Source organism: Lithobates pipiens, unplaced genomic scaffold, assembly GCF_037356315.1.
Source record: "Lithobates pipiens isolate NorthernLeopardFrog02 unplaced genomic scaffold, aLitPip1_a1.2 Scaffold_8, whole genome shotgun sequence".
NCBI classification, from domain to species: domain Eukaryota; kingdom Metazoa; phylum Chordata; class Amphibia; order Anura; family Ranidae; genus Lithobates; species Lithobates pipiens.
In genome coordinates this window covers 588,252,705-588,265,839 of record NW_027507903.1, presented here as the reverse complement: position 1 = coordinate 588,265,839, position 13,135 = coordinate 588,252,705, and the positions used below count along the sequence as shown (strand labels likewise).

Below are 13,135 nucleotides of genomic sequence, written 5' to 3'. Positions count from 1 at the left end.
ATACCCTCTAACAGAGCATTCTTCTATTTGTTTGGAAGAGTACTTTTCCCCATGTCGCAAAAGCCATTCTATGTAAGTGTAAACTCTCGGGTGGCCCGGCCTGCCTCTCCTGCAACGCTACAATCTGGCGGAACAAACTACACAGCTTGCACTCTGGTAATCCCTTAGGAGAGTTTCTTTGTGGGTCTCCTTAGAGGCCTACCTTTGCATATAGATTGCAATAGATTTCCTACTGTATCTCCAAAAACAATCTACTCTGTGCTTTCTGCGTTCCATAAATGGCTCTATAGTAGGCTATACCTGGTTACTCAATCCTTACTGGATTTTGATATTCTTCCTTTTGAAATCCTCAAAAATAACTATAAGCTGGATGCTAGAGCCATTTTCCTGTATATCCAAATCAAACATTTTTTTGGAGTTACGTATTCAGTAAGCCAATGATTTCTCCTCTCTGACCGCTTTCGAGAGTGCATTCTTGAACAGCCTGGATGGCCCTGGCCTTATATCACTGGAGTATTCCTTGCTTTCCTCATCTACAGCAACCGCCCTCCCCTCCTGCAAATGGGATACCGACTTGGAAAATTGCAACCTGGAGGAAGACTGGGCTACGATGGAGTCCTATGTGGCCAAAAGCTCCTCTAATGTGCTGGTTGAGGAAGCAAACTACAAGGCACATCTGCTCTGGTATTTTGTTCCCCTGAGTTTTTCATAAGAGATTCCAACTCAGTCCCCACAATGCTTTTGCAATTGCTAGGTGGATGGATCCTCCAGACACATATGGTGGGACTACCCAAAAGCGCATAGGTTTTGGATTACAGTCTACCAAATGTTGAACACAGTCATGAGTAAATCCTTTTGCGAAAATCTTATGACGCTCTCCTGCTTAGGCAGCCCAAAGAATGCATGAACACTCAATTGGGGCTAGTTACATGCAGCCTCACTGCAGAGAAAAGATTCTTAGCATATGCCTATAAAACCCGATTGAATGATGACCTTTGAAAATATGGCAGCCTGCCAAAATTATAACTAAGATAATGCCTCGTTTCCACTGAGTGGATAGGTTTGGGTCGGTACAGTTTGGAAGGGTTAGAATGGTCGGGCCTATTCAGGTGAGCGTTTCTACTGCAAGTCGGACCACCAGGGCCCATACGGGGTTTAGAAAAAATGCCAAACGTGGCCTCACACCAATTGGCAGAGGTTTTTCTGTCCGCCAATCAGTGGAATGTATCGTAGCTCCGCCCTAACCCTACCGGACCATTTTCTATGGCCCCACATCTGAAGCAGGACCCTGAATCGTGCGGTTTGGTTCGGGTGTATGTGCCGCTTTCATAATGGAAACACTCAAAATAGTGTACCGTACCGAACCGTACCGAACCGATCCGCTCAGTGGAAATGAGGCATACATTTCTTAGAATATTGGGAACCGTGGATTGAGTCCTATGTGCTACCTTTTTTTGACCCAGAATCGCTGTTTTTGTAAGAGCGTAGAGGCATGACGGTGCCTGGGTGTTGGAGTCATCTTTTTCCCCATGTCCTCCTTCTTTACCTCCCACACGTCTTACCTTCCTTTCTTGTGAGTTCCCTATCTCCCTTTCCTCTTTATCTCCTGACCCTGGCTTCCCCCTTCCCATTTTTCTTGTTTGCCTTTTATGAAAGTAAGGGGTGGTCTTATACACCATTGGTGATACTTATTACCCTTTTTATATGGTTACAGTCCCGCAACATAACTTCCCTTATTTGTTACCCTCCGAAGCATGAGGCACACCACGTTTTTGTGTATTAACTCTTTTATATCATCATCTAATTCAATGCCCCGGTCCATTTATATGTGAAATGCCTTCTTATGTTATTCTCCAGTGTCACGATGACTTCTGTAAGTTTTATGATCTACCACATATCATTCGGCTTGTAATACAAAATAATAAAAATGTATTGAAGGAAAGAAAAACATACATTGAACTGCATGCAGCTTAAGTGCACAAGTGTGAATGGGCTCTTAAAGGAATTTAATTTTCTTGGAAGGTAATTGGATTTGTGCCTGTAAGGAGACAAAAAGGAAGTCAGATTCCTAGACTGCATACTGCATGCAAGCATCAGCCAGCACCATCCAAGGTGGATTCTTCCCGTGCCCCCGGCACAAGTCAAGACAGGATCCTTCCAGCTAGATGGGCGTGGTGGTTCACCTTTACCAGAAGTAAGCCCTGCAGGCATTGGGATGTCATAAGATAACCCGACTTTCCATTCTCAGGAACTTCCAGCTGCCTTTCTTCAAAAATGTGACACAACTACAAGCACAGCTGTGATTGTGTGATAACGGCTTACAAAGAAGCCATGCAAATGACACATTCCTCAGTTGCTGTCAACCCTCTAATGCTGCACTCTTAATCAAGAACATACATGTACTGGTGCAAATTGTCACTTACAAATTTTGAATTATATTTAAAGTGTATGTCTTTTCTTGTGAAAAAAAAAAAAGTGTATGTCTGAGCAAAAAAAACAAAACAAAAAAAAGTTGAGTCACTTATGGGTGCCTGCTTTTCCCTTAAAGTTGCAGGTCCTCTTTAAATTGGTTCCCCATACCTTTGGACTTCTGTGGTTTGTTTCGACCTATCAAGTAAGTTTACCTGACAACCATGTGAAGTATGTCCCTACTGGGATATCGATCCAAATACAGATGTATTGACTCAACAATACTTGACTCCATTTTGTATATGTCCACCTGTGACCACGTTAAGCACTGTTCTGTGGGACTGGTTATATCCAGTTTCATATACTCTACAAACTTATCTTGGTATCATGTTAAATATGTTGTGCCTTTTCTTCGTTTTGTGGTTTTTACATGTATGTATAATTTTTGACCCTTGTCCCTTGAACTATCCTATGGCCGCTGAGTCGCCTGGGGATGTCCCCAGGGTGTCTGTATATATCTGGTCTCCATTTAGCACATTGTGAGTTATTTTGTATCCCAGAATGTCATTTTGTCCAATATGTATTTCTTGTTTTTTGGTTTCATTTTAATCGGCTGTTATTTACTTTGCAGAATCTATCCATCTCATTGTTTGTTTAAAAAAAAACCTGAAGAAGACTTTGAAAGTTGAAACACGTTGGTGTCCCTTTTGTCATTCATGTCCCTTTGATGGATAGAGATTCTCTTTTCTTCTGTATATGTGATTATGTATATGCGTATTGTATGAATTTTAACAGACACATTTGTTTTTTACGCAATTGTATAACAAACTTTTTGTATTTTATTACAACATTGGTTTTCAATGGGGCCTAAAAAAAGCCTTTCCATAGTATTGCTCTTTCTGTCAACAGTGTTGTGAATTATTCCAAAGGTCTGCCCTTCTGGACTACAGATCCCCACCCCCTTATGATATGACGATGAGGAGGGGTGTGTTCTATCCAGCAAAGGAGAATTGGACAGGGATGACCAGGGCTGGGACAAGGGGTGGGCAGGAGGGAAAGCTACCATAAGAGCAGTAGCTAGATCGGTGCCCCAGGCTAAATCAGTGGCTGATGGTCAGCGGGCCATGGTTTCATGTCTGCTCTGATAGCTATCACTGTTACACCGCGCTCTGACATGCCTACTCTCCACCCCATCCACCCACAACTGACATGAAAAATACACTGTGCATGCGAAACTATCTTCTAGCTGCTAGGAAGAAAGCAATTAGACATGCATGTGCAGTGCACACTCCATGCAAGCCTGATCAAGGGGGCAGAGAAGGGGAACAATGAGGTACACCCATTCTACGTCATGTATTAGCAGCGAGGGGAAGGGGACGTAGCTCCACATTCTTGCCCTGGGCGCTGAATGGATCTGTCCCGGGCACATTTACTGACAACACTGCTTGGAATTTCAGTTTCGCAGAGGCACAATGTTGTCAGCTCAAACAGGAAGTTGCGAGCTCACTATACGACACTGGACTAAGGAACAGACACTAATTCTCTCCAAAGTATGCATCATGTGATGTCATCACGCATGCAAACGGCTTGTGTTGTCTGATTCTAAAAGGATTAAGCATCTATTGCACAGCGCCAAGTATTTTTTTTATTGCTTTCATGAAGGAATTTACACAATTCGGATCTTCCTCTGCTTTTAATCCATGAAGGTGATGAGACCCTGGAAGGAGAAAAAAAAAGGGATAATTTCCAAAGGGTATAAGAGCAAGCACTGGTTGACCTGTTTTATTATTTAAATGGGTCAGTTGGATTCGGCAAGTTTATCTTCATATGGAGATTTGATTTGACAGTTGATGGACACATAAGAGAGCACCTTTGGAGGAAGTGCCCCATTGTGTTGATGGATTGCTGTCTTCTGGCACACTTTTTCAAGAGCATTTTAAATGGGGATCAATGAATTTTATATTATTAATGGACACTGGACTGTATTTATTCTTCATGGTAGTTGCACTTTCATTTGTATTGATATTTAGTTATGATTTTGTATATCAGATTCATATATTGTGATTTTTGCATGCTAGATATTATAAATTTGTGATTTGTGCACTTTGCTTTTGAGGGGTTATATAGAAAAGCGCTGTATGCATATATTTAACTTGCAAATTTTTACCCATATAACCCTCATTACTTCCTCTCTCTGGGTAAACATTTCAAATAACACAGAAAATTACCTTGCACAGAAGTGCATTGTAGGAAACACACAAAGACCCAGACACTCCTAGTTTTGTCATAGTATGGGACATGTCACATAGTTTACATATCTGTACAGGTGATCAATGTTACTGTGTCAGTTTATATTTTTGAGAGACCCTTGACAACTTATTATGTCGTTTTTGTCATATGTGGCTGTGCTTTGGTTAAAAAAGTGACATCACTAATATAAGTCATACCTAAGGAATGTCACTGGTCTCTAGTGAATAGAAAGGCTGCTTTCTCACGAATATGAAGAGTCTAGTTGATGTCACTGCTCTCTAGTGAATGGATAGGCTGTGTTCTCATGAATATGAAGGTCTCAGTGATGTCACTGGTCTCTAGTGAATGGATAGGCTGTGTGCTCATGAATATGAAGGTCTCTGTGATGTCACTGGACTCTGGTGGATGACTAGGCTGTGATTTCATTGGTCTCTAGGGGATGGATAGGCTGTGTTGAAGGTGAATATGAAGGTCTCAGTGATGTCACTTGTCTCTAGTAAATGGATAGGCTGTGTTCTTCTGAATATGAAGGTCTCTGTGATGTCACTGGTCTCTAGCGGATGGATAGGCTGTTTTGCCATTTCTGTGATGTCACTGGTCTCTGGTGGATGACTAGGCTGTGATTCCATTGGTCTCTAGGGGGATGGATAAGCTGTGTTGAAGGTCTCAGTGATGTCACTTGCCTCTAGCGAATGGGTAGGCTGTGTTCTCCTGAATATGAAGGTCTCAGTGATGTCACTGGTCTCTAGTGAATGGATAGGCTGTGTTATTATGAATATGAAAGTCTCAGTGATGTCACTGGTCTCTAGGGAGTGGATAGGCGGTGTTGTCATGAATATGAAGGTCTCAGTGATGTCCCCATTCTCTAGTGAATGGATAGGCTGCGTTCACATGAATATTAAGAGTCTTGTTGATGTCACTGGTCTCTAGTGAATGGATAGGCTGTGCTCTCATGAATATGAAGGTCTCAGTGACGTTAACTGGTCTCTAGTAAATGAATAGGTTGTGTGCTCATGAATATGAAGGATTTCAGTGATGTCTCTAGTGAATGGATAGGCTGTGCTCTCATAAATATGAAGGTCTCAGTGATGTCACTGGTCTCTAGTGAATGGATAGGCTGTGTTCTCATAAATATGAAGGTCTCAGTGATGTCACCATTCTCTAGTGAATGGATAGGCTGTGTGCTTATGAATATAAAGGTCTCAGTGATGTCACTGCTCTGTAATGAATGGATAGGCTGGGTTCTCAAGAATATGAAGGTCTCAGTGAAGTCACTGATCTCCAGGGAATGCATGGGTTGAGTTCTCATGAATGTGAAGGGTCTTAATGGTGTCACTGGACTCTAGAGAATGGATAGGCTGCATTCTCATGAATATGAAAGTCTCAGTGATGTCACTGGTTTCTGGTGAATGGATAGTCTGTGTTCCAGTGGATGAATAGGCTGTGTTCTCATGTATTTGAAGAGTCTTGGTGATGTCACTGGTCTCTAGTGGATGTACAGGTCGTGTTCTCATGGATTCGAACTGTTTTAGTGATGTCATTGGTCTCTAGTGGATGGATAGACTGCATTATCGTGTTTGTGTTCCTATGCATATGAAGGGACTTGATGATGTCACAGGTTACGTTCTCATGAATATGAAGGGTGTCAATGATGTCACTGGTCTTTAAATAATGGATAGACTGCATTCTCATTAATATGAAGAGTCTTATTAATGTCACTGGTCTCAATTGAATGGATAGGCTGTGTTCTAGTGGATGGATAGGCTGCATTCTCATGAAAATGAGGAGTCTTGGTGATTTCACTGGTCTCTATTGAATGGATGGGCTTCATTCCTATGAACACAAAGGGTCTTGATGAGGTCACTGGTCTCTAGTGATTGGACAGACTGCATTCTATGACTATGGAGGATCTCGGTGATGTCACTGATCTCTAGTGAATGGATAGGCTGTAATCTCATTCATTTGAAGCAAATAGTACCTTTCCTAGAATATAGTCTTTCCCTGTTATGGTTAAATTTTGCATAACCTCTGTTCGTTGTTAGGGGTCAGTACTATTTTAACTTTCCAGTCATGTGATATAATATCATACTGACGGACTGGTTAATAAATAAGCCAACAAGTTTAAAGATTGTTCCAATATGCTGACAGAACTTCTTTACCAGAGGATTGATGTATACGAAAGGTGAAAGAAAAACTACCGGTATTGCCTACAGCAAGCAATCATGGCATGCATTTCATTATCTACTCTTCAAACACATTAGTCCTGGGAGTTGGATTAGGACTTGCCAAAGTACGAGGATGGTCCCATGTGACCGCAGGTAACGCGGCATCCCAGGAACCCGCAGGAATGACGTCTAAAGCTGATGATACTCTAGAAGATTTTTCGAACAAATGTTTGTTTGAACATTTGTACGAAAATCCTGCAGTACATTTGATGACTTGCTGAATGTCGGTTGAAAGTACTTAAAAAAAAACAAAAGTTGTCTTTTTAATATTCTGGAGTTACGAAATGAAAACCATTAAAGTTTCCATCCTGCTCCGTCAAGTTTTCTCATGACTGTGGATGAAAACAAACATTGGCTTGACCCCATTAAGTATTGGAAAGCTGAACGAATGCTCTTAAAATTAAAGTTTTTTGAACATAATTCTACTAATGTATGGCAAGCTTAAGGGCCAGCCAGTGTTCTTGACGGTGTGGACTTAGCTGTGTGCTGTCTCAAGGTAGCAACCCCTAGGATCCCTCTAAGCACCATAAAAAACATGAGCCAGGAAGGCACCATGAAGTGAGTCTGGAGCAGATGAGTGAACTGAAGATAACAGTGGAGCACAATAAGTCACTAGGATGATACCGACCACAGGTCAGGGCTGGCTGTGGACATGGATAATCAGAATGCAAGTCAGAGGTCAGGGCAGGCAGCCAACACAGAAAACTAGGATACCAGCCAGAGGACAGGGAAAGCAACAGACATGGATAACCAGGATACAACCCAGATGTCAGTGCACAGGAGTCAAAGGGGTAAAGATGCAGGTGTGAAAAAAATGGCATAAGGCTCCCCCCACCCCTCCCATATACAGTGGTGTCATTTAGTTTTGTGCTGCCTTGGGCAAGACTAAAATCAGCCCCCCATCTACATTTGTCCCACCCCTTCATCTATAAACTCCCCGACCCTTCACAAATCCCCCAAATTCCCCTATTCCCAACCCCCCCCCCACACACACACACACACACACACACACACACACTCTTCACAGCACTCACCTCTTCATAACCCCCCTACTCTTCAAAGTTCTTACCTCTTCAACCCCCCACTTTTCATAGCTCTCACCTCTTCTTTCCTCCCCCCTCACTCTTCATAGCTCCCACCTCTTCACAATTACCCTCCCCCACTCTTCACAAATTCCCCCCCCATTTTTTCTTCACCACCCTACACACTCTGCAAAGTTCTCACCTCTTCACAACCCCAGCTACTGTTCATAGTTCTGACCTCTTCAAACCCCCCCCCCCCCCCAAACACTCTTCTTAGTTCTTACCTCTGCAAAACTCTTCCCTACACTCTTCACACTCTTCTTAGTTCTCACTTCTTCACAACCTCACACACTCTTCATAGTTCTCACTTCTTCACAACCTCACACACTCTTCATAGTTCTCACTTCTTCAAAAAAAAACTCCCCCACTCTTTACACTCTTCACAAATCCCCCCTCCACACTCTTCTTAGCTCTCACCCCTTTACAAACCACCCCTCCTCACTCTTCATTCTCTACACAAGCCCCCCCACCCACTCTTTATCTCATTATGGCTCCCACCTCTACACTCCCCCCCCCCACCGCACTCTTCATAGCTCTCATCTCTTTACAACCCCCCTCTCCACACCAAAGGCTAAAGTAATTGCTGCCATCTCCATCTACATCATCTCCAAGCTGACAGATCTGGGGAGACTGTGGCAGAGGGGGCAGCAGAAGGCGCCATACCTGCGGGCACAAGAGTTACTTGGGTACCCTTCCCAAATGCTTCCGCTGAATCACTGGTGGCTTTTTGGGTGCTGACAACCTGCCATTTGGCATCCCCGGTTGTTGGGGAGCGACAGGAATCTGGTGGTGAGGAGTAGGAATAGCAAGGGATCAGGGTACCTGTGCAGCTACAGGAGCCAAAGGAGAGAATGGAGTCCTGTGTGTAAGCTTCCGGCTCACCATGATCTGGACACGTGAGCGCTATTCCCAACAAAACCCCGCCCAACAAAAAAAGTAACACCAGACCCATATGAAAAACATAAGAAAAAGAAGTGTGGGCCCCCCTCAAACCCAGACTCTTTTTCAAGCATGCAACCTGGCAGGCCAGGAAATGAAGGGGGGTGAGAGTGTGACCCTTCTCCTCTTGAACCATGCCAGGGCACATGTCCTTGGGGGGGGGGGGGTTCTTTGCAATAGGGGGGCCTTCCTGGCAAAGTACCTTCTGCACATGTTAATGAGCACAAAGGCCTCTTACCCACAACCCTGGCCCACTGGTTATTGGAGGGGGGGTGCAGACGACTCTAGCACTGCTCCTCAGCCTACGGTGGTCTCTTTGGTGCATGCTCAGACACCCCCTCTAATGTGTTCCGTCACACAGGAAAGTTTCAAACGATACTTAGTAACGTCACAATTTATAGAACACAAAGGACGTAAACATAGTAGTTTTGGATATAAAAGACTTTAATGCCATGTACACACGGCCTGAATTTTCGACAGCAAAGGTCCGACGGAACAAATCCATCAGACAATTCGACCGACGGAGGTGGGCTTCATCAGACCTTTGATGTGGAAAAATCAGACGGACTTTAGATTTACAACATGTTTCAAATCTTTCAGATGGACTCGAGGCCGGTCGAAAAATCAGTTTGTCTGTATGCTAGTCCGACGGATGAAAACCATCACTAGGGCAGCTATTGGCTACTGGCTATGAACTTCCTTATTCTAGTCCGGTCGTACGTCATCACAGTCGAATCCATTGGACTTTGGTGTGATTGTGTGTAGACAAATCCGTTTCACAGGAAAAAGTCCTTCGGAGTTCAGTCCGACGAAAAGTCCGGCCGTGTGTACACGGCATTACACATTTGACAATGAGCAGTCTATTATTAAAAAAAAATTATTGGACAAAGGTACTGCTTATTAACCACTTTCAGACCGGACCATTTTGCTGGTCAAAGACCAGACCACTTTTTGCGATTCGGCACTGCGTCGCTTTAACTGACAATTGCGCGGTCGTGCGACGTGGCTCCCAAACAAAATTGACGTCCTTTTTTTCCCACAAATAGAGCTTTCTTTTGGTGGTATTTGATCACCCCTGCGGTTTTTATTTTTTGCGCTATAAACAAAAATAGAGTGACAATTTTGAAAAAAACACATTATTTTTTACTTTTTGTTATAATAAATATCCCCCAAAAATATATAAAAAAACATTTTTTTCCCTCAGTTTAGGCCGATACGTATTCTTCTACATATTTTTGGTAAAAAAAAAAATCGCAATAAGCGATTATTGATTGGTTTGCGCAAAAGTTATAGCGTTTACAAAATAGGGATAGTTTTATAGCATTTTTATTAATAATTTTTTATAATTTTTTTTTACTAGTAATGGCGGCGATCAGCGATTTTTATTGTGACTGCGACATTGTGGGGGACCCATCGGACATTTTTGACACATTTTTGGGACCATTGTCATTTATACAGAAATCAGTGCTATATAAATGCAGTGATTCCTGTGTAAATGACACTGGCAGTGAAGGGGTTAACCAGTGGGTGGCAGTGTAGGGGTTAAGTGTTCCTAGGGGTGTGTTACTAACTGTGGGGGGGTTGGGCTTTCATTTAGTGAACACTGATCTCTGCTCCAATCACATGGAGCAGAGATCAGCGTCACTAGTTGCTAGGCAGAATGGAGAAATACTGTTTACAAAGGCATTTCTTCATTCGGCCGCTCCGTGAGAGTCCGCGGGTCCGGCGACCGGACTCACGGGGGTCCCGACCAGCGCAGGAGAGCGCCGCCGGTGGCACGCTCCCGATGGCAGGGCGGCAAATTTAAAGGGACGTACATGTACGCCCATTTGCGTGCCTGTGCCATTCTGTCGACGTACATCGTCGTGCGCTGGTCGGCAAGTGGTTAAAGAGGAGTCCCCCTTAAAAAAATAATTAAAAGTCAGCAGCTACAAATACTGCAGCTGCTGACTTTTAAAATAAGGACAGTCACCTGTCACAGGGTCCAGCGATGTCGGCACCTGAGGCCGAACCGTCCTTCGGTCCTCGGACACGTCCGCCGCCATCTTCGGTATGGGAATATGGAAATGAAGCTTTGCGGCTTCACTTCCCGGTTCCCTAGTGCGCATGCGCGAGTCGCGCAGTGTAATGAGAATGGTCCGTGCTGTCTCTGGGACCTGTGTGTGTCCCAGCAGACAGCGCGGCGGGACAGGAAGAGGCATAGACTCCCTTGGGAGTCTATGCCCTGAAGTGGGTGCAAATACCTGTCTTAGCCCTTGTACACACGGTCGGACATTCCGACGGAAAATGTCCGATTGGACTGTGTTGTCAGATAATCTGACTGTGTGTGGGCTCCATCGGACTATTTCCGTCGGAATATCCGACCAACAAAGTTTTAGAGCTGGGCTGTAAAACTTTCTGACAACATGATCCGATCGGACTTTGTCCGATTGAGTGTAGAGAATTCCGATCGGACAAAGTGCCACGCATGCTCAGCTCAAATTACGAGACCAAAGCTATTGGCTATTAGCCTGAACGTAGTCCCGTCCTAACGAAATAACGTCATCACGCTACGTGCGAACGGATTTTCCGACAACTTTGTCCGACAGTGTGTATGCAACACAAGTTTTGGACAAAATCCGACGGATTTTGTTGTCGGAATGTCCGACCGTGTGTACAAGGGCTTAGACAGGTATCTGCACCCCCCCCCCATGAAAGGTTCCAAATGTGACCGGGAGAGGGTTTCCGAAAAGGTTACATTTTTGTGTGAACCTCCGCTTTAATTCAACAATCCTCAGGGCCATCTAGCGACCACAATGCAGTATAGTTTTCTCTCCCCAGTGAGAAAATATACTGCATTTATAGCCACTAGATGGAGCTAATGATTGTGGAAATTAATCTATTAGCCCCCGTACACAACGTTTCCAATGGATTTTGTCCGAAACTGGTATTGCATACACACAGTCGGACAAAGTTTTCGGAAAATCCGATCGTTCGTAACGTGATGACGTTATTTATTTACGACGGGACTACGTTCAGGCTAGTAGCCAATAGCTTTGGTCTAGGAATTTGATCTGAGCATGCGTGGCACTTTGTCCGATCAGAATTCTCTACAAATGATCAGACAAAGTGTTGTCGCAAATTTTTTATATCCAGCTCTCAAACTTTGTTGGTCGGACATTCCGACGGAAAAAGTCAGATGAAGCCCACACACGGTCGGATTATCTGACAACGCGGTCCGATCGGACATTTTCCGTCGGAAAGTCCGACCGTGTGTACAAGGGCTAACAGAAATTTGTGCAGCCTACACAAAGGTGTGTGAAGTTTGTCCAACAAATGTTTTATAAATAGACCCCTTAGTAATAATAACAGAGGTTAGTTGAACATATAGGATTTAAAGAGAGACATAATAGTGATTTGGATACAAAAATGTTTTCATGTGCTATGTGTTGTGTTGTTTATATGTTTCACAGAAGGTGGCATGTAATATTCTTTTCGGATTACATAAGATTAGTTTAAAGCAGCATTAAACCTAAAAATAAAAATGTAATATTGCTGCTTACTAATCCTTAAATGTGGCAGTTGCATTATTTTATCTTAGGCTTTCTTCCTTTATTTTCACCTGGTGATCCTGCCAGTAACGTACTTCCTGCCTTATGGTGTCTCCATGCTGGATGGATGAGCAACGACCTCTTTTGGACAAATTTTCTTTGGTTAGACTAATTGTACCTAGCCTGGGTCTGTACAATTGCAGTACAGACATTATATTGCAGGCTTTCAGGGGAGTTGGCGATGTCAGATGATCTATATGCTCACTGCGTAATATTTCTGCACAATATTAATAAACATAATACATTACTGTATACTAAACTGCTATAACTGAGTCAATTGTAAAGGCTGCATTCTATTAGGCAATACAAATGTGCCCTCTGCTGGACAATCTGAGTACACACAGGTTTAGTTCTTACCTGCTAGAACAGCCTTTTCTCAACTTTTTTACTGCAGAGTAGAGCTGCACGATTCAGGCCTAAATGAGAATCACAATTTTTTTGCTTAAAATAAAAAGATCACGATTCTCACAACGTAAAATCTTTCACATTATACAAAAAAAAATTGGGCCAACTTTACTGGTTAGTTTTTTATTTTTCGTTTTTTTTTTTTTAATTCATTAACCACTTTCAGACCGGACCATTTTGCAGGCCAATGACTAGACCACTTTTTGCGATTCGGCACTGCGTTGCTTTAACTGAC

The 13,135-nt window shown here is 43.3% G+C and overlaps 1 long non-coding RNA gene across 1 annotated transcript; it reads right to left on the bottom strand.

The window, feature by feature from the left end:
* Nucleotides 1–3,225: 3,225 nt before the first annotated feature.
* Nucleotides 3,226–12,912, bottom strand: LOC143963753 (uncharacterized). The gene is made up of 2 exons (XR_013271034.1): nucleotides 12,853–12,912; nucleotides 3,226–4,126 (listed from the first exon to the last, which is right to left on the bottom strand). It is a non-coding gene; the product is annotated as an uncharacterized LOC143963753 (long non-coding RNA).
* Between the last annotated feature and the right edge of the window lie 223 nt (nucleotides 12,913–13,135).